Raw genomic sequence first — 21,257 nt, forward strand, 5'->3', positions numbered from 1 at the left:
TCAGGCTTTCTTGGGCTTCTTCCGAGGATACCCCTGCTCCACGCTTCTTCTTTCCTCTTGGTGGGGAAATTACTAAGATTATATGGCTTCTCTGATCCTGCAAATTCAGGCAGGACAACCTCTTCCTAGGGTGGTCTTGAATGCTCTCAACTTTGTGTGCTTTTTCCAAATCCTGTAGAGTTAGACCAGCTTTTCGCATCACTAGCCAGCTGCAAAGGTTTGCACTCTCCACCCCGTGGGTGAGCACCTGGCGTGCTGACTAGGAGGTGTGGGGTGCGGGTGAGACAGGTGGAGCACTGCGGGTGCCCATGGGCCGGTTGAGGGGTTTCACAGGGGAGGTGTCCCCAGTGATTCACGGGCAGGGTTTCTGATGGAGGCTGCGACGTGTTTAATAGGATCTGGGTTCCTTTGAGTATCTCCAAGCCCTAGCGGCTGCTCTCCCCACCTCACCCACCCTCAGTATCCTGGCCGGGCAGGAAGGAAGCGGGCCTTATTGGCGGCAGCATACACAGCTGGGGCAGCTGGATGCTCACTCACACCCGCTCTCTTCTCACATGATGGGCCAGATCACTGGCCAGGAGGGTTTGTCCCGGCACTGCGCCGCGCTGCCTTGGGGAAGGGATGCTGCATGTAAAGTGGAACTGTTCCTCTTAACCCTCGTACATGCAGCTCATCCTGGATTTTTTTTTTTTTTTGACCCAATTTGGCGCTAGAACTTCTCCAGTGGACTCCAGGACTCCCACAAGGTATGCTCATCCGTGGATATTGTCAGAATTCATGTTCACTGGGGCAAAGGTGGTCAGAAAGTCCTAATTTACCTTTTTGCCCATGCCACGTCTCTAAAGCCTCCCAGCGCAATTGACTGAATCTCTCTTTCTTGACTGAAGTACGGGAATTGATTATAAACTCTATCAATAAGATCATTTTTATTTTTATTTTACTAATGTTATGCATGTACTAATATACTTTTTAATGATGCGTCATTGTTCAGCAATTAAGTAAAACTTTTTTAGGGACAGGATAGTGTTCTTAGTTTAGTGCTGTACAGAACGTGCTCATCTTTTCCTCCAGTCCGTAGTTCTTGTGTTTGTACGAATGTCTGTGTGTGGATAGAGGGCGTGTTCTCGACATCCCTGTGGGCTAGCCACCAGTCTCATATATATGTATTCAGCTCATATAGACTTAAAATGGTTAATAACTCATAGTCTTCAGTTATTTAGAATAATTTAAATTGCATAGGATTTATTAGTTCCTTAATTATTTTATTTCAATAAGAAATCCATCTAGCCTAAGTAATTTTCTTCTGAAGCATGTTGTCCAAAATCCTTTAAAAATGTTTGCTCTGTTTATTAATTTAGAAATTGAACCTCTCAGAGATAAATTTGATACTTGGAAATATTACCCTATTGAAATATGTTTATCTATCACTACAGAGCTATGGATATTAAACTTTTATATGTTATGTCTCTTCTTTATCTGTGGTTATACCACACTGCTCTGATCTCCAGTGTTGTATGCTTGCAGTTTTTCTCTTTTTCCTCACTCTTACCAGAGTGAAAACTAATATTGGGCTTTGTCACTTAAAATTTTTTAATATTTATTTATGTTCCTATTTTCTGAATGACTTTCAGCTTTGGAAGATTTATTCTTTTTTATATTTTTTTTCTAACCTTGATTTCATTTGTTTAAATAATAAAAGTGTTTCTATCTGAATGTAGCTTTGGCTACATCTCATAAGTTTTCATAAATAGCATTCTAATTGCTTCATTATCATTAATTTCTTAATAACTTATGATTGCAATTTTTATTTCCTCTTTGGCCCACAAGTAATTTAAAAAGCTCCTCAACATGTATCCTTTTAATACAACTTGCATAATTTTTAAATTGCTTTTTGTGCATTATTATCTGACTATGTATTGTACAACTTCTGTTTTGTGTGATTTAGTAATTTTGTTCTCTTTTGTTGGAGAATCCTATTATATAATATAATTTTATAAATGTGCCATGAGCACAAGAAAACATGATTTTATGTTGACATTATAAAACATTAACATTCTTGTGTGTAAATTACCCTGATTTGTTGTATTGTTCATGCCATCTGTATTAGTGGGTAGCTGGAAGATTGTCATAATTACATTCATGCCTTTTAAAAATACAAATTTCCAGGAGCCACCCATGGCCTCCTAAAACAAAGTATTAAAAGATTGTTTCCAGGGTTATTAACTATTAAAAGTATTAAGTTCGCCTCATGACTCATAATGAAGCTGGGTTTTGTTTGTTTTTGTTTTTGTCTTGTTTTTCTTCTGTTTCACCTGTACGTATTCTTCCCAGCAGCTGTTATGAGGATTGCTCCTAGGGAGAACTTTTGGTGTGCACACACTTTTGAAAGCTTGTTCAGTGGCTGATCCTCCTGCAGCCGGCTGTGTGTAAAAGCCTGAGCTTGTGGTCAGTAAGAGTTAAATTGATCTGCGTAAGAAATGACCCAAGAGGTAGGGGCCGGAGGACCCTAAATGTCCCAGGGGAGAAGCTCATCAGATTTAGAGGGCTCTCTAGTGGGTGGTTGTGAGATGCAATTTTTTTAATAGAGGGGTCAGTGTTTGCTTCCAGTGAGAAGGTGCCATTTGAGCAAGGAAGAGGCGAAAGGGTTAGCTGGTAGATCCCGGGAAGGGTTTAGTGGTGTCCGTGCCAGCTTTAGCAGGCAGCCTGGAATGACCCTTTCAGCTGAAAAAACAGGTATGTTTGGGGAATAGGAAAAAGCCAGACTGATGGCTTAGTGAATTCAGGCAAGAGCACGCACGGCTGAGCTAAGGAGATACTGACTCGGCTGCCTGTGACTTGCGGTCATCCTGAGGGCTCTGCCTTTTATGCTGACCCAGCGGAGAGTCTGCGCAAACGAGTCACGTGTTTTGACTTATTTGTAAAGGGTCACATCAGTTAATGCATTGAGAGTGGGTCAGTGAGGTGAGAGTAGAGACAGGGAAATCCGTCGGAGAAAACTGCAAAAATCCAAGAGAGCGATAGCGGTGGAGAATTGGGTGATAGTGAGTCAGATTCTGGGGTGACTTTCAAAGTACATGCAGGAGTTCCGGAACGGTTGCCGTGGAGCCCAGGGGAGCGGTACGAGTCAGGGTGGCTGTTCGCGTCTGACCCAGCTCCCCCAGATGAATTCCCACCTTTCTGTGACCGTGCTGCTTGCTTTGATCCTGTGAGTGGAAGAGACATGGTTCACATCTTCCTAGAAGCTTAAGAGCCTGCCATGCTGCCTCATATTCCTTCTCCTCTGCTGGGGCAGCCGGCAGCATGCTAGCGGGCGGTTCCGCCATCTACCTGAGCGCGGGGTGAGAACGATGACAGTGCTGTGCAGAGCCTGGGGGGCCTGTGCAGGACGTGGAGCAGTTGCAAGGCATAACCTTTCCTACTTAAACTAGCAGTTGTTCCCAGCAGTAACTTGGGAGTTGTAATCTATCTAATGAGCTCGTGTCTAGGATCTGAAAACATGGAAAAAACAGAATATTAGGAGCACGTGTTGGATACTCCCGGCTGCACTTGACAATGTGCTACAAAAAGGGATGAACTTAAAGAAAACTATTTGCTGATTAGCAAATAGAAATGAGGGATGAAGGGAGTGGAAGAAGGTTGGTTAGAACTACTTTTGCTGCCACCACAAAGGGGACCATTAAGAAAATCAGGCTATGTGCTCACATCAAGCGTAGAGTCAGTTGAATAACCGAAGTGGGAGAATCAAGGCCAATCAAAGACAAGCTGGACTGAAAATACACAGTCAGCTTCGGAAGAAAACAGAAACTTCAGGACATTAGCTGGTGATAATCTGTCTCTTGGAGCTCAGCTGAAACCCCTTTAAGCTCCCTTCCTGACCAGGAAACTCTCATCCCATGCGGTCAGCTCTGGACCAGGTGAGGCCTGTTGTGAGGTGGCCTTTTTCCAGGACGGGGGTGGACAGAGTGCATCAAATGTTCAGATACTGCAGCTATTCTGTCCCATCATGTAATCCCCAAACCACAATTCTGTGTCAGTGAATTAGCGAATACTATTTGACATCTCTCAGAGAGGTTGAGTAACTTGTCCAATGTCACACAGCCAGTAAGTTATAGAGAAGGATTCCAACTTGGTCCTAACTTCAGAGCCCAGCTTTTAGTCATTATGCTGTACTATCTTACTCATTCACTCATTCCTTCATCCACTTGTCTTCTAATTATTGAGTTCTTATTGTGACTCACATGTTGGGGAGGTTATATTTAAGGAATTTGTATCATTTTAGGAAAGATTTTCCAGCTCATCCCAGGATTTTGACAGATTAAGGAAATCGATCAGAGAAGGGCCTCTAAATTCCAATCTATTCTCATCCTGCAAATGTCCTCGCTGTCCAATGTCAAGCAGACCCTCCATCCAACAGATCTCCGTGTTCCTGCCACGAGACCAATGTCTCACTAATTAATACAGATAGTTGATCCTATGTAAAGCATTGCAGGCATTGGTAGAGTAGGCAAAAAATTAAATTTTGGGTTAGTGGCACTTTTCCCGGATCCCTGAAGGGAGCACCAGTTACGTCCTCACCCTTGAGTATATCCGCCCTCCCCTGCCCCCAGCTCCTCCTCAGGTGCAAAAAGGAAAATATGTGTAAATGCACTGTATTCAAAGTAAAAGATGACATCGTTTTTATATTAACAAAATGATGAGGCTTACTTTATTTCACTCAGTCAGCTTCTATCTAGTTAGGGCCCACTGTTTGCCCAGGCGCTGAGATGGAGTATCTGGCAGGTTCTCACGAGGATCTCAAAGCCAGTTACGGCTGTTGGCAAGCTCCTGGAAGGAGCTCCCCGTGGTGATGGCAGTGAGAGTTCTCACTTGCCGTGGTGATTTTCCCGTCCCTGGAGGTGTTTAAGATTACGCTGGATGCCCAGCTGGAAGTGATGAGGTAGAAGGAATTTGTGTTCCATGTAACGGGACCAGATGACCCTGTACACAAATATGTATATACTCTGTGTGTGTGTGTGTGTGCGCGCGTGCGTGCGTGCGCACGCGCAGACGTGAGTGTGAATTTTTAGTGACCACAAAAGACCATTTTGGAGATAGCTCCTTGAACAGGCACTTATAAAATGGAAATATCGTAATGCCATCCAGGCTTTTTCCTGCTTATCCAACCATTATCAGTTGATTTATTTAATATAACTGAGGACCAAGAAAAACTGGAAATATAGCTTCTACTAGAACGCTCTCAAGCTGTGATTGTTGAAGTGATAAGTAATTTGCTTTTAATGCTAGCGCGTACCACTTAGCACCATATTTAACTGAAGGATGAAAATCACTCATTTTTCATCTACTTGCTTAACTGACACTCAGTGTAATCTATCTATTGTCACTGAGCCTAATATAAGGAAAATTTAACAGAGCTCAATTTTAAATGTACAGCAAGCATTTAAATTTTTAATTCCTTCTTATTTATATTTTTATTCCTTAATAGAATTTAATTTCAAATGGAGACTCTATTTAGGCATTAAGAGCACAGTGGGTACTAGCAAAAATGATCTATTAAAATATTTTTTATTTACTGTTTTCAATTATAGCCATAGCTTTTACTGTGTATTATCTCTGTGTGAGAAAAAATATCAATGTGAACAACACAAGTCATCTAGTAACTATAATACTAGAAAAGTTATCCGTGAGATAATTGGAAAAATATGCACAGTTTATAGATAAGTTTATAGATAAAGCAAAGCTTGTTTTACTTACAGATTTTTGAAAAATGATTATTAGCATTATACTGAGGAAAAACTGATGACTGAATTTACAGATACGTACAGCCCCACAGAAACCTACCTTGAATTTTGAAATAACACTCTGCTCTGTGTGTACATGTGTGTCCACCGGGGATGGTTTACTGGGGACTCTCATGTGAGCACGCTGCTCCTGTAGAGCATCTATTAACAAAGACCAGGGGGCGGGGACAGCTCAGTGGTAGAGCACGTGCTTAGCATGCACAGGTCCTGGGTTCAATCCCCAGGACCTCCAGGAAAAAAAGTAAACCTAATTTCCTCCCTCCAAAATTAAAAAAAATAAACCACCCCCCCTCCTTATCCATGGAATTACCATTTGCAACACACAAGGGGCCACAGAAAATGAGAGGGATTGATTGTAAGAATAAAAAGTTCCCTTTTTTCATTTATTTTTCTATTAAGACACTAACCACACATTTATATCTAAAAAAAAAAGTCTAAATTAGTTTATTTCAATGCCACTGCAAATGTGGTACTTACTTCAGAGGTAAGACAGTACCCAAATCTTATATCAATGTAGGACTAAGTTATAGCACTGAGTTCTTGAACATTACACGGGTCTTTTCAATAAGAAAGGACTCTAGAAAAGGCACATTAGTGAATCTCTACCCACAACACACACACACACACACACACACACACACACGTATAATATTAATGAAAGTGTTAGACTAACTTATATGTTGAATCTATTACCTAATACTTAAGGCTCAGTAAGATCACTTTAAAGACAAGGAAAACAGTTATAAATCAGCCAGAAGAACAAAACACTCTGCAGACTTGATTTTACAATATTGAACAACTCGTGCTTTGCAGTACTATGGTAGGAGATGTTTTTTGGACTAGGAAATACACTGTGGCCACGGGCAGTCTTCAGGGGCAAGAAAATACTGTTTTTCTTAATTATACCCATCCTTCCATTAGGGCCACCAATCCCTAAAGGAAATAAAAAAAGAAAAGTATCAATTGATTGCTGATCTCTCATTGTTCATTCAACTCACTGTTGTGATTAAATTAAATAAAAAGTTAAGTGAAACTTGGGTTATCAGTTTATACTTTTATCCAACGAACATTGACTACTCACTTACTAGCGCAAAGGGTGGCACTGAGGCCCGGGAAGGGTCGCGCTAACTAAAGCAGACTGCGACCCCTGCCCTCAGAGAGCGTAACTTTTAGTAAGAAAAGCAGACACAAAAGCGACAGACCTGTAAAGTCAGTGGGTAGTTTTACTAATTCAGTTATGCAAATGACAGTTCAGCTACGTTTGCTTTATCAGCTCGACCTGATGATCTAATGAAACACAGTGTAAGATGCAGAAATCGACATATATGTATACATTCATTTCTCCTTAGGATGTTCTGTACAGATACAGGTCCATCGTAGAACTTACTTACGACGTCTGGCCCCACTTTTTCGGGGGCGGGGGTGGGGTGGGATGGGCTCAGTCTCAGCACCATAAATGGTAACACGATAAAGGCCAGGCCCTTGTCCTTCCCCCATCTCTCCTTCACACCCTCTTCCCAGCAGCAGGTATTTACTGAGCTTCTGCACAGGACCAAGCACTGTCCTAAGTCTGGTTAATAGGAAGATACATCTGAAGAATTCTCCACACGGGCAGTCCGTGCTCCGATGGGAAACGTGAAGCATGCAAGTGGGATAGAAAGCTACTGAGTGAATGTGGAGGTGAGCATCTGGTGATGAGAGCTGTGAGTAATCACACTGGCAGGCAGGCGTGGCGGTGGGGAAGGCAAGAAGTCACTGACACTGATATTCAAGCATCATCTTGAAGGAAGAGTCCGGTAGCCTGAGGTGTGCAGGTGCAGTAATTTAAGCCATTAAAACATGCTTAGAATGTTTACTAGTTTCTGTAAACTTGAGATCTGTTGACAGAGATGTTGATATACGTAGATCTGCCTTCAATCATAGCCATAAAAGACGGAAGAAATAGACAGTAGATGTATATGCTAATTTCTGCCAACAGAGGGAACATGTAGTGTAATCCTTAATGCAAATGTCTTACGTAAAATTGAGGATCTCCTACTAGTTAGACGATAATGAGAGATGGGGATTGAAAAATCACCACGATTGGATGTGTTCATGTTTCCCGATTGTAGGTACCAATTTCGACCTCTCTAACAAACACTGCTTTCTGTTTGAGAGAAGCGACTCTCAGAACACCTGCTCACCCTTCCTTAAAAGCACAAGGGAAGATACCCTCTGTGTTTATTGCTCTACAAGGAGGGCAAAGGACCCTTGAAGATGCAAGATTTTTTTATAAATGCTAAATGAAGGGGAGAGGGGATTTATTGAGACTTGGTCATGTCACCCTCCAGCCGTTCCCCTGTTCCCTCCAAATGAAAAAGTGCTACTGTAGGAGAGTGTGCTACCACCTCCTGGCCCTCTTCACGGTCCACGGCAGATGCGGATGCAGAGCTCTCTCTAAGCTAAGGGAGTCAGCAGGAGTCTGCGTTCTCTGAAGACCTACTGGGGGCGCCCATGACTTCCAGCTGTGGCTCCCAGCACCGGTTATTGACTTTGAGTAAGTTACGTGTTCTAAGGCAGTAGGCTGAGAAGGAAGCTGGACGTTGTCTTCTCACCATGACCTGCCCCTACCATGGAGCTTTAAGAAAACAAGAAGGAAAAGCACCTCTTAGTCAGGGCATTCGTGTACAGCAATGAGGGAAATCTTTAATCAGGGGGAACGTACCTTTTTACTTCAATGGCTTCTTTTCATTTCTCTTGATTTAATATCCAAGGAATCTTCCAGTGTATGGTCCGTTTCACTGAAATGTTCCTGCAGAGCGGTGAGCACTTCAGTGGGGATAAACTTTAAGCCACTGATATCGCCAAACACCTGAAAAGTGGTGATAAAATGGCACATCTTCACTTATCACATTTCAAAGAAATATTTAGGCAGAATGAACAAAAGCTGTGATTTTTTTCCCCCTGGAAAAAAAAATTATAGCTTGGACGTGCCCTGAAATTCCATTATTGTTAACCTAATTCCACATTTTAACAGAAGCTTTCAATTTACGTTTTATGGCTTGGCTCCATTTCTTTCTGACTTTGACAATAATTTTATAACACACCCAAAATACAAACGAACATTTGTATAATATTTACTAATACAGAACACAGGGTCATAATTAGCAATTTAAACACATTTGAAAAGTGAATTATCCTAATCCTACGGAAACCAAAAAAAAAGTCAAAATAAAATACAAGACTGGGATTTTCTGTTTTGCCTCTAATGACTTTTGTGTGATGAAATGGATAGAAAACAAAAATATCACGGGAAAGCACAGGACAACATTCCTTTTAGTAGGAACTCATTGTCCCTAGAGAAGCTTTCTGTATACACAAGACTAATTGTCTTTGAGCGCAACTAGCTACCATGCCAACATCCTGCTTCACTTGTCACACACAGTTTGGGTTTATTTCTGGGCTGTTTATAATAATCATCAATTTCACTGACTTCATCTGTCTCTCCTACATCTTGAAGGTATCTCACATTTCCAAGAATTCTGCTGAACGACTGTTTTCCCCAGAACTTATGGCCTCTTGAACTGCAGGCTGTGCTGATGGGAACATCCGGGAGCCACGGCTACATCTGCCCTGGTAAACTGAGTGCACGTCTCTGGATAGCAAAGGGGACATCTACTATCGTTCCCACCTATGTGGGTTAATAAAAGCAGTTTGTGATTAAGCAGAAATAGGTTAGATATTTGACATATACTAAATAATACACCAATGCTGAGGAAGAATAATAGATAGCCTTGGACACCTTGATTCCTCCTTTTGTTGACTTTCTCTTGTCAGGTCTTCTCAGAGTCCACTTCACCCACATTTACCTAAACTTCTGTTGTACTTTTCCATCATTTACTTCCCCATCATTCTTCTTAACCATCTCTTTTATTTATTCTTCATTATACATTTTTTTTTTTTGCTCTTCTTAGTATATGATCTTTTTAAAGCCTAAGTTTATTGGGACATCTTCTATGCCACATCAGCATTTACTGAGATGTCTTTCTTATCAAAACTATCTAAAAATACAGCTCACAGTCACAGTTCTAGAATTTGTTATGCCTCTTGGGAAGCCGTCCCTTTTAGGCCCTCATGTGATAGATCATGCGAATTGTTCCCAGAAATTCCGAAATGCATATTCTTACTATCAAGTTGGGTGGCATTAAGCCTTCTCCAGAATTAGGAATTCCAGAATGACAAGGTCACTTTCTTCTAAGTTTTCTGTCATTCACAATCTTTCTCTATTATTGAGAATTAGATTCAGAGTAAAGCTTCAATCGTCACTTTTCTTCCAGGTAATGAACTATCGGGATGTCTCCCTGCTCAGGACTCTGTCTTTATTAACAGGAACTCCTTAAAGAGCCCAGAGTGTGCGGGCAAGAGGGGAGATGGGGCAGGAGGGGTTTAATTTGCTCAGTATTTGAGGGACTTCCTAAGTGAATCATTTAATTGCCCAGAAGCATTCCTCTACCCTGACGTACAACAGCAGGGCCATGGGCCAGCAGCATGTCGCCTTCTGGCTTCCACTGTTTTTTTTTTAAATTTACTCCTACAATTTTAAACTATTCCCTTTGTCCTCATTACAGCTGCCATCACAAATGTATCAAAAATGTACTTGAGTAAAATGATTTGTACGTCTATGTGAATATACATCAAATTACAAATATACTTTGGTCAGACAGGTTTGGGAAAGAGGGAATAAAAATATAACTAGCCTTAATTATAGTTGCTAAAGAAACTTACTTCTCACTTCTTAGTTAATTCTTGTGGAAGATGTTTCAGTTTCCAATTATGGAATCTGTTTAGAGTCACTTATCTCAAATGATTTGTGCTAGAAGAAATAAGCTAATAATATTATAATCTTACTTATTTTATTTTATGAGTGAGTTTCATTGACTACTGGGAGGAAATCCCAGAAAATAAATATGACGAACACCCAAGATCTCACGGCAGGCTTGTATTTAAATGTGCCAGGCTTTAAAAACAAAAACCAAGCTAGTCTTGTCACATTTTTCAAAGGCAGAAGATGACAGTGAACTATCATATCCACATGGTTTCGTATTTCAAACACAGCACTATCTCTTTAAGTTACAGACAGCTTAGTTTGTGTGGCTGTGGCCAAAAAGATCATTAAATGTTGGGCCAACGTCCCATTCACCGCAGTGGTGAGTCTGTTTGTTCAACTTTTCTGGAGGGCAATTTGGAGATGTATATTTATGTGTGTAACAAATGCATTCATAAATATTTGTCCTTTTCAATTCTCATATTCTTTGGGCTGGTAATTCTGTCAGGATCTAGCTCTAAGAAATAACAAGGAACATCCATGAAATTGACCGAGAAAGAGACTCCAAATTTGACCCATTCATAGAAACAATTTGAAAAATGGCAAAAAACCCTCACAATCAACTTTTTTTGGAGGAAAATTAGTTCTGGCACATTATTTGGCTGAGGCAGAAGCCACAGAGGACTTGACTATCTACTCAGGCCCCACCACAGTGTCACAAATTCGCAGACACATTCGCAGATGTCCCCCCCTGACAGCAGGGACATCTCAGTGGCATTGCCAGGCAGTGTGGCCTGGAAAGGATTTCTGCAGAGACAGACAAGCATCTTTAAGGGCGTGTGGACGTATGGAGCTTGTGGTCAACAGAAACACCCATGGCCACAGAGACAACAACATATGTTATCTTCCTCCTGTCTTGTGCTTGAAGCGGGCTGGACCTCGGTATAAAAAAGTCCCAGGATTTCTTAGAAATTGTGTTAAAACAGGCCTTAAGAACGAGTTAGCGAATTGATTGCTAATAAGGGTAGCTATATCCTCAAGTGTCTAATTTAAAAAATGAAGTTGACTTTATTTGCGAGCTACATGGTGGAAGGGGTCGTATTCAGCTGCCAGAAACCCACATTGATAAAGATTTAGTGAGAGGCCATTATAAATATGGTAAAGAGGCCGAGGAGGAGGAATAATAAAATAGATACAACATTCGGACAGATTTCGTTTTCATTCAATTAATTTAATTAAATTGTGCTGACCACATAGGACTTGGGGATGCACTGCAGTAATTCACTGACTGCAACAAGACAGCAATGTTTGGAGGCCGAGTGAAACCCACGACGGTTCCATAGTGAAGCAAAATTCTCCAAAAGAGCTCAGATCGCTGTGCCTGAAATCCAGGCAACTGGACTAGGGGCAGAGAGTCTTCATAATTAGATTACAACTGTACTCTTCAGAAACAGAACTAGAAATCATACAGCACTCAGTGTAAATTAATAGGCTGAATCAACATTATTATAGAGAAAGGAAGTTTTGCATTTTGAAACAAGGAGAGCGTGGCTGTTAATTTCCTCACCCAGTCGAATAAGGGCTGACGCTGGGATTAATTCCCTGGGATTCAGCGATGACGGCTGTTGGCAGTGGCGGCCGTGTTGATCATCACCGCTGTGAAAATTACAGGCCAAAGCACACAGTCCTTTCATTTTTGTAAAAGTATACTTTACTTGGTTGTAAAGAAAAGAACATTCAACGTTCTTAAGATTAAATATCTGAATATTGCTTCTGAAGGAGCAGCTGTCACCTTAAATCAAAAGTCTAGTTTGTTTACTGACTGTACTTTATACCCTTCAGAAACTGACACAAAATGGCAATAAAATCATTGGAAGTATTCTACAGGGGAAAATAAACGCCCTTTGGTTACAGCAGATGTATCTTTATACATAATTCCAGTTTATTTTCCGTGGAATTATGTTAAATATGTAAAAAGCCTTTTCTCATAAAGGTAAAAACGCGAGATGTTTCTGAGTTGTAATTTAGCATTAGTGTCAAGATTGCTTCAGAAAATAAGCTACCATTACTGTTTCATGCCTTTTAAGTGTCACTCAGTACACTGTACGTGATTCTGCCCAGAAAACAAACTTGTGTGATTTTATGTCAATGTTTTATTAAATGCAAATAAGATTAAAAATAATTTATAAGACACAAATATGTAAAATTAGCTGACCCTAAACAAATGGTTTCTACCTTGTTTAACTTAATATTACCATTAAGTTATTTCAGGTAATTATATAAAAATTTCTTCCATAAACTGAAAAGGAAAAACTCTATACTTCTGAATCTATCGATTCTTGGAAGAAATCAGTTCATTTGTAGATAGTCCTTAATATTGACACAATTACCAAATGTACCAAAATGTTTTCATGGTATTTCTGTATATAAATATAAAGAAAAATAATTATGCTTAGGGGTTTGTGGCTTATTTTGTTTTCTTCGTGAGTGAATTAGCTTTGACTTTTTTAAGAAATCAGTGTGTTAGGCAGCTTTGTCAAATGGAATCAAGATAAATATCTCTGACGAGGAGTATCATAGCATATGCTGAAATGCTCATCTCCAGCACTGACTGTGGGATGCGTGGATTTAAAATATATTTAAAATAAAAAGTAGAAGCATCCAGTTATAAGGCAATGTAGTGCCAAACATGATGACTGTAGTTAGCACTGCTGTGTGATGCACAGGAAAGCTGTTAAGAGAGCAGATCCTAAGAATTCTCATCAAGGGGAAAATTTGGTTATTTTCATTTTATTTTATCTCTATGAGACAATGGAGGTCAACTAAACCTATCATGTTAATCATTTCACAGTATATGTATATCAAGCCATCATGCCACACCTTAAACTCAGACAGTAATATATGTCAATGATTCCTCAAGAAAACTGGCAAAAACATTTTTAAATAAGTGTATTCATAATGTAAAAACTCAAAAAAGTTCCAAATTTCTAGTAACTTAAGATTAATAAATAAAAAGCATAAATTTTTTTTTTCACATTTAGAAGGGCACCCTTCAAGTCATGGTTTACAAATTCCAATTCAATAAGAGAGAAAAATATACAGAAGTAAAAGTGGGCATATTTTACTCAAGGTAAAACATCCGCTCTTCAATGACTGTCCAATAAAGATTTAGCTTTTTCACGTCTCTAATGTTCACAATAGATATTTAACCATGTTTTAGTTGGTAGATCAAGGCTTATTTTTTAAAACTGCTTCTTCTCACTTATTATACCTTTTAAAACATTTCTCAAGACTTAGAATCCTATGAAGTTTTTCTTCTTCAGAACATCATATGTATATGTATTATTTCCAATAGATATATAAATGCAGTAACAGAGCAGGGCTTTCCCACAACCTTCATAAATTCAATTATTTGGAGAGGCAAAGGAAATCTAAAGTGCTGAAAATTATTTTCTGAGTATTTTCAAAAATATGTATCTGATTATTCTTTTTATAGACACCAATAACAAATATGCAGTCGGTAAAAAACTGGAGCTGCCAATCAATGACTGTCTCAAATTATGTGTACAAATGAAGTAGGGGGAAATGTAATATTTTGTAAGACTGAACGAGAGAAGTTATTTTAGAAAAGACCTGTATCTCTAAAGTGTTTTTTAAAATCACATCTTAATATATATAAAATAGAACAAAAATATTTCTTCATGATTTTCTAAGGATTTTCTAAAGAAACCAAACATAGTTTTACTAAAAATTAATTCACAGTTACATTTTTGACCTTTAAAAATAGGTCAAATAATAAAATAGCTTTCTGGAAGTAAATAGCTACGTTTTCTGAAAATACATCTGCAATCTGTTGTATTTATTTTAAAAGTGTGCTGATTTTTAAAAAATGTGCTATTTTTCCCTCTTACAAGTTACCCATTAAATATATAAATAATAAATTAAGCCTGAGGTAAGAACCATCTAGCTTAGTTTTGTGAAAAGCAAACCATGTCGTAGCAAGTCGCACTGACCTAATTATTACAGACAAATAAAATCACTATTTTGACACATACCTGTGGGAATAATAATTTTGTCAAGTAATTTTAAAAGAGAGATAAATGCCTGTCTATATTTAATATATACCTAAATGATTACTAAATGTATCATTTTAAGACTTTTCATGGTAGTATGACAGGAGAATGTTTTATAAGTGACATTACATTCAAACATGTCAGATCATTGAATTCTCCTTTGCTCCTGCATTCTGGTTTTTTATAATCTGTGGCTTAAAATGAGGTCTAGGTTTTAGATGTAACAGAATGATGTCCCTCTTCGGTTTATGGCAATAGCCAATCATTTTTAGGAAAAAGAAAAGGCAAAACAGTATTAGGAACCGATTTTTAAAAAAATCAATAGATGTAGCAGAAATAAAAGACAACCCTGGACTTGACATTTTGGGCAATACTTTATGCAAAGTCTCATGCAAAAAATAACTGTTGCTACTCTACTTCATTTTCATGTATAGTTTCAATATTGTCACCTAAGCAAAGAGGCCCCAAGGACTGACCGACTGCGGCTTCTCACGCAGGTGTTGTGCACAAAACGGAAAGTGTTCTAAACTTGGGAAATGAAAAGCTGACTTTCTTCTATTTGCATAAATGAATTAATTCTAATATTTCTGTAGGCCAGCCTAAAACTATGCACAATGAGAAACACAAGGATGGCTTTGCCCTTCCCATGGCCAATGACTCAACAAAAGGAAAAATTGGATGGAGGAATTTTCCAACAATTTATATATGTTTAATGAATAATTTCTGGAGACTCCCATTGTTCAGTATTTCCCCTTTGACTTCTCTTCCACATTTCTGTCTCTCTCTCTCTCTCTCTCTCTCACACACACACACACACACACACACACGGCAAATGTGTCATTGTATCAGATGGATATGGGAATTTTACAGTAAGTAGTCTTTTCTGAAAGAAACTAAAATAGAAGAGTTAAACCTGAAAACTCTCAGTTATTTGAATTATGTTCTGCGGCTCAAGTCACTGATTCAAGGACAAAGTACGACTCCTCCCCCTGCATGTAGTCAGAGCTCCGCGCAGCCTTGCAAGACGAAGTCGGGTTCCTTCGCAGCCTCCTCGCGGAGGACAATACCGCAAGTGAGGCCCGGCCCCCCGCCACCTGCTCTGCGCGCTGACGGGCGGTCACTCAGTCCCCCGAGCAGGAGAGAAGGCCGACCTGGGTGAACCCGTCTAACCGTAGCACTGCGGCTCCGGGTTTGTTTGCGCCTTCCTCCTCCTGCTGCTTTCCATCAGCAGAACATTTAACAACCACTAATTGGTTAATGTGTTATTTAGGCAAGTATTAATATTCTCATTTTGCAGACAAGGAATCCGGCTTCCTGCTGTGCATCTCCTGGCCCTGGGTAAGGAGCTCTTCAGATGGGAGATTCAAAGTAGGTGAGCCCGTCCCCCAGAGGCTGGGAGATTCGCCCGAAGCCACGCGGCAGGGCCTCACGGCGCCTCTGTTAGATCGCTGAGTTCCTGACTCCCTCTTCCCTGCTCAGACCACCAGGTGACACCGCCTCTAATGACAAAAAAAAAAAAACCCTTTTCCCATTCCACCCCCGCTAATGCTCCGAGGACTGACTTAATTGCGGTGGTTACCCTGGGATCGGAAAGCTTATTTGTGACTTGATGAATCTGCGCTAGTCTTGCCTGGGTTTCTAGGTTTTGTAGCCCTGCAAACTTTAGAATAACTTCGTACCTACAGAAAGACTCAAGCTACGGAACAGAGGCAGAGCGCTCCTCTGCGGGGGCTCAGCGAAATCAAATCGCCCAGCCTCAGAGGGCTGGTAAAAACAGAATTCAGGAGAGCCCCTCACCTCCTGAAAGACCAGGGGCCGTCTCGGACAAGCGTGGAGGGGATTTTATGCTTTTAAAGCAAAATGCGTAGAACGCTGTAAGAGCTTTGTGTGTGTCATCCGGGGTCCGAGGCCTGGTTGGAAAAAAATGGTGAACGTAAATCCACAAGAAAGATCGTTTGTGGCATCACTCCTATTTCAGCCTGGTGAGTTGTGACCTCTTTATAGTGCAGAAGTCATTCTGTTCCAAAACCATGAATTTTCACCAAAAAATATTTAAAATATGAAGATAACTTATTTCAAATTCAAATTGCTAAGGTTTTATTGAGAAAAAAAAAAAGAAAAGGTTAATACGTGACCTATATTTCATATCAGAATTAGGAGAGACTTAGAAATCACTCCTGTCACAAGTTAAAGCTGTGTTAAATGCAGAAGGAACTTAGGATACTTGACACCCTATTTACAAACGGCCATAAAACCTCTGCAGATACTAACTTCTATACATAAAATAGATGAACAACAAGTTTCTACTGTCTAGGGAGCTATATTCAGTATCATGTAGTGACCTATAATGAAAAAGAACATGAAAAGAAATATATGTATATATATGTATGACTGAAACATGATGCTCTACACCAGAAACTGACACACTGTAACTGACTATCCGTCAATAAAAAAAAGAATGCAAAAAAAAAAAATTACCATAAAACCTCTGAGAATACAGCTCCAGTTACAACGGTAAAGCAGAGTTTCATCCATCACTGTTTCGTGTTTATTGCCATATCTAATCTGTAAATAAATTAGGCCCAGAGGCAGTTACCTGTTTCTTCCCCTAGCAGAATATTCCACCGAAATGTGGCGTAAATCTTACAGGCATCTCTAAACGGATCCAACTTCTTTCCTCCGTGTAAGTTCCCTCGATTCACATCATGTGGGTGTTAATGGAAAAGATCTCGTGGTGCACAGCTACCCGTCAAGCAGCATAACCTGCCACCCAGAAATTCAGTGCAATGTGAGAGAGCCCACTGAGCAGTAGCCACGCGCCAAGGACAGAGACAGGAAAGTCAAAGGCAGACCTGAACTTGAGTCCACATAGGTGACTACTTACAAACTATAATTTTGAAAGTTCAATAGATGTTTCTTTCATCCAGAAAGTATAACCTGTTGTTGGAAATGTCTTTACAATACATAGTTCTTTGGGAAAGACAATATGTGAATTTCATTTCTCCCTGAAGTTGCAAAAGACCAGTCTCCAGTCCATTCCAAGTTCATGTTCTGTAGCTCAAAAAGCCAGTAACAGACCCAGCTGGGCCTGTTAGGGGTCAGGAGAAAGAGAGGAAAGGAGGAAGGTGGTTGAATAGCCAGGCGAGTGGCTGAAAGAAAACCTGCCTCGTCTTCAGTGTGCACTGGGACTGGTGTGATTTTTATGGTTCCTGGCCTCTGGGAGACACAGTTTAATACCGGAAACAAGTTTAGAAAGGCTAAAGAATAAACTCTAGCCCTCCTGAGGAGAGTTAGAGAAGGTGCGAAGAGGATCAGTCCCTTCAAAAAGGATGTCACGGCTTTCGGAGAAGTGAACGCAGGTAACATCAAGCACAAAGAAATAAGTGGGTAGAGTTTTGACTCGGACTCCAGAGGGAGGGGGATCCTGTGCCTTTGCTGGGACTAGTTAGCTGGTTAGGATTTGCAGGCTGGTTCGGTATTAGCCTCCCAGTGGGGGACGTGCCAGGCACACTTCCACCATCATACACTCCAGCGGTGTGGACAGCACAGGCCGCCAGAGCCAGGTGGGGCGGTGACACCTACCGCCCCACCTCTCAGTCCTTCCAAAAGTTATTTTCTTTTTAGCATAATCTTACTACTAGGACTTGGAAAAAAAGGTTTAAATGTTGAATGGATTTAACTGCACATGATCCATAGAACTTTGTAATGTTTATCACGCCTTTTTAAAAAAGAACTAAAACTCGTTGCCGATGTTACCGCATTAATCTGTCCCAAATCCCCATGAGGCAGGAGGAGTAAGTTTTCATAACCCAGTTTTACAGACAAGGATGTAGTCGGCAGAGCAGTGGGAAATGACTAAACCAAGGTCCCAGAGCAAGTGCAGGAGGGAGTGGATTAAAGGGCCCAGATGATTGCTCTGCTTATAAGAACAGGCCACCTTATACCTGGGCTTCCCAGTGGGACCCAAGGACTACAAGCTACAAGATGCTTTGCAGCAGAAAGACAGACACCTCTGACAGCCTTGCTTCTCCAGTTTTCTCAGTGCATGGTGTGGATGCATATTTAAGCACATGCTTGTGCAAATTAAAAAAAAAAAAAATTAAGCCGTGGCAGTTTTGTTCCACAAGGAGATTTCTGAAGCAAATGTTTCAGAAGTCTGAAACAGATCATACGCAGGAGTGCCAATGGTGACGCAAACCCCCAAAGAATTGCATCAGTTACAGTCCTAACCCTGCCTGTGCTTTGCTGCAATGTACTGTCTATGGTAGACACAGTCCCCTCTGACGTCATGCCTCACTAGGCGGGGGACATGGAATGATGAGGACCCTTGTCTAGCCCATCTCTGCTTCTCTGAGTAGAGTGCCTCTGTGAGCCACTCACGTACCAAACCCTTGTATTGTTAAAAAGGGGAAGCACCTGCCCCCCAAGATTGCACTCTAAACAACTAGAAATTCCTTCAGGGTTAGATTCAAATGGATTTGTACGAGGACACGCTTTCATCAACTTCATAACAGAAACAACGATAGCTAAAATCCATAGGGCATGTGCGATGGGAACAGAAAGATTCTTCATTCTGCAAATTCTTAACAACTAGTATTGTGCCACTGCTAAGTGAGTTTTATGCCAGCAAGACCAGGGAAGCGAATGGGATGTAAATCTGAATCCTCCTTCTCCCCCGCCCTTCATTCCCACCAAATAGTGGGGAATGACTCCTCCAGACCTCACAACGCAGCAGCCCTGCTGAGACTAATGGGAACCTCGGGTTTCAGCGTGTCGTGAAGCTAGGATTCTGAGAATATGAAGCAATGTAAGAGGGTGTTTTGTTTTGTTTCTTTGTTTTGTTTTGTTTTTTGAACTCAGCTCACCTAAAGACTTTGAGTTTTTAGGAGGAAACACAACTTTAAGATCTTTGCCAAATGCTACCCTAAAAAGTTTTTAAAGATTTCAGGATAGAAGTTTTCTTTATTATTTTCAGATTTATCTCATGGGGAAAATAGGAAATTCCACCATCTCATTCATTGTTTGTGAGATCACTTAAGCCAAGGGCCATGCGCTTTCCTGAGGCACCAAGGTGTCTGTAGACTCAGATCTCTTCTTCATCAACCTGCTGATGTTTACAAATATTCACTAAGTCAAAGTTACGCAGGTAAAAATCCTAAATTATCTTACGTGATTTGTTTCCTGTCTCTCTCCTAATAGCTACACACAGAAACATTTTTTTTTTCTTACGTGATACCTTTGTTTCAGTAGGAAAACACTATATCTCCAAGTCTTCTAGGGTGTTAGAAGCATCAGTTACAATATGTTTGCAAAGTAGTTTTGAAGCCTTTGAAATCAAGTATAAACACACCCACGTACATTCATGCACTACGACACACACAGCATTTGCATTAAAATATTTCCATACATACTCACCTCGACAATGGCACCGCTAGGGAGTCTAAGAAAGTGGCGGTACAGCTCTTGGAACCCACTGGGATAAACGGTGTACACGGCTACATGAGAAGTGATACCTCCGGGACCAAGTGCAGACACAGGAATTTCGTCCGGCTGTTGGAGGTCACAGCTGGAGATGCTGGCCTGCACGCCATGGCTTTTCCAGATATAATCATACACTGCCACCTAGTGAGACACGGAGACCCCCCCCAACCCCCCAGCCCCAGAAAAGAAGAGAAAAAATTAATTAACTTCTGGCAAGAGCATAACCAATTTTAAATGATTTTACAATAAATCTGAAAGTCTCTGCCATCTGCAGCGCCTGCGCTCCATTCCGTGCATACTTTTATGACATATATCTAAATAGTGAAGAAGGACAAATCCCCGGTGTGTGCTCCGGAAAGTTAATTCTACACAGCTGAAGCTGTAATTGGCTCTCATATTAACCCGAAGTAGGAAGATCAAGCAGGCTGTGACAATGACAGTGGTGATTAAAAAAAAAAAAGAAAATGCTTACTCATGGTTTTATGAATGGGTGTTTACGCTTTCTCCATCCATCCAAAATAAATCTGTGCTCTTTGTTGCTTATTTGCAGTGTGCTAAGTCTCTGGCATCACCAGAACAGTGGACAAGATAAAATTAAAGATGCGTTTTACTGAAGTGCCCAGGGCAGGATTTTTGCGTACCTTATGTAGGTACCTACGATTTTTTCCTTCGTGGCAATCCCAACTTTTGTACTTACTGGACTTGATTTTCTGGTGGGATTTCTCTACAGTGCACCTGCTCGGGCCTTCAGTCACGTTCACTGAACTAGCAATGAGCTCAAAAGACAGTGTTCAATTGCTAGTCTGAAATATTTGCAATGAAGATTAGACCATATCGCTTTAAAATTGAGGCTGATGAACCCTCTGGTCTCCAGACAGATTGGTTTTCTTTTCCTGCAACTGCTAAGCTGTCATTTACTGAAATTTTCCGTTTCCATATTCACAGACTTCAGTCGTTTCTGAGGTAAGCAGAGGAAAGTATTCAACTGACTTCCTTCTGCACTGGCTCTTTCTAAGGCAGAAAACATATATCTGTTGTTGCAGAAAGCCCCTATCAAACACGTTCTCCAAAATTAACTCCTTCCAAGATGATTTACAAGTA

At 40.6% G+C, this 21,257-nt stretch overlaps 2 long non-coding RNA genes across 6 annotated transcripts in view; one reads left to right on the forward strand and one right to left on the reverse strand.

Moving 5' to 3' along the window:
- LOC105061627 (uncharacterized) overlaps window positions 1–20,829 on the forward strand; it is a 51,718-nt gene extending 30,889 nt beyond the window's left edge. For 2 of the 5 annotated variants that reach the window (XR_006721548.2, XR_012500946.1), the window contains exons 4-7: window positions 7,320–7,478; window positions 7,910–8,334; window positions 9,298–9,413; window positions 15,973–20,092. This is a non-coding gene — a long non-coding RNA (uncharacterized LOC105061627). Of the gene's footprint in view, window positions 1–7,319; window positions 7,479–7,909; window positions 8,335–9,297; window positions 9,414–15,972; window positions 20,093–20,706 lie in introns of those variants that run through there. The other 3 variants (XR_012500947.1, XR_834615.3, XR_006721549.2) reach the window with 3 other exon arrangements.
- LOC123614069 (uncharacterized) lies at window positions 715–20,217 on the reverse strand. The gene is made up of 3 exons (XR_006721550.2): window positions 20,091–20,217; window positions 8,503–8,649; window positions 715–6,731 (listed from the first exon to the last, which is right to left on the reverse strand). It is a non-coding gene; the product is annotated as an uncharacterized LOC123614069 (long non-coding RNA).
- Window positions 20,830–21,257: the final 428 nt, after the last annotated feature.

This window comes from Camelus bactrianus, chromosome 20 (genome assembly GCF_048773025.1).
Source record: "Camelus bactrianus isolate YW-2024 breed Bactrian camel chromosome 20, ASM4877302v1, whole genome shotgun sequence".
Taxonomy (NCBI): Eukaryota; Metazoa; Chordata; class Mammalia; order Artiodactyla; family Camelidae; genus Camelus; species Camelus bactrianus.